The following is a 445-nucleotide window of genomic DNA, read 5'->3' as shown; positions in this document are numbered from 1 at the left end:
ACACCTCTGGGGAAACCTCTGGGGAAACCTCTGGGGACAGGGCAGGTGCTGGGGACAGCGTTGCTGGGGTGTTTTGGGGTCACTGACAAGGGGGTTTTGGGGTCACTGCCGAGGAGGTTTTGGGGTCACTGCTGAGGGCGTTTTGGGGTCACTGCAGAGAGGGTTTTGGGGTCACTGCCGAGGGGGTTTTGGGGTCGCTGCCAGGGAGGTTTGGGATCGTTGCCAGGGTGTTCCCGCTTTCCCCTCTGTCGGAGCAGGAAGGGGCGGTGGCCATGGCGGCACCGAAACCGTTTTGCTTTCGTTTCCACCGGCGCTTGGGAAATCCCAAATTCCAGGAAGGCCGAGAGCTCGGGGAGGGTGGGGAGGAACCTGCGAGGGGCGGGACAGCAGAACCCCGGGCGGGATTGACGGGGCCGAGCCCCAACCTCCTCCATCCCACGGGAGA

The sequence above is a fragment of the Geospiza fortis genome, unplaced genomic scaffold, assembly GCF_000277835.1.
Source record: "Geospiza fortis unplaced genomic scaffold, GeoFor_1.0 scaffold628, whole genome shotgun sequence".
Classification (NCBI taxonomy): Eukaryota; Metazoa; Chordata; class Aves; order Passeriformes; family Thraupidae; genus Geospiza; species Geospiza fortis.
Note: the sequence above shows the minus strand (reverse complement) of the source record.